This window comes from Penaeus monodon, chromosome 24, assembly GCF_015228065.2.
Source record: "Penaeus monodon isolate SGIC_2016 chromosome 24, NSTDA_Pmon_1, whole genome shotgun sequence".
NCBI classification, from domain to species: Eukaryota; Metazoa; Arthropoda; class Malacostraca; order Decapoda; family Penaeidae; genus Penaeus; species Penaeus monodon.
Genome location: NC_051409.1, coordinates 43,111,978 through 43,112,362, shown reverse-complemented (window position 1 = coordinate 43,112,362; position 385 = coordinate 43,111,978).

Here is a 385-nt window from a genome sequence, read left to right as displayed (position 1 = left end):
GCGCATTTAGATATACTTACATATATGTATATTATATGTAATATAACATATAAATGATATACTACATTTTAATTCATGCAAAAACCGGTTTACTTTGCATGTTATTTTGTAAGACTTCAAACTACACATCCGTTCTATCGGCCACTAACTCGATAAATAGTACTACATTTTTGTTACTTTACTTCAACCTCAGGGAATTATTCTGTACATTATATCCCAACAAACTAATTTCAGTGTTGCACCTTCAAGGCACATACAAAAATTCGTTTGGAGAAAGAGTCACTGTTATTTTGTGTTTTCTCTGCAAGACTGCAATAAAGAGATTAAACTCCAGTAAGATACGTTAGCATTATGTTTTGGACAGTACAGTCAACATTTAGCCATT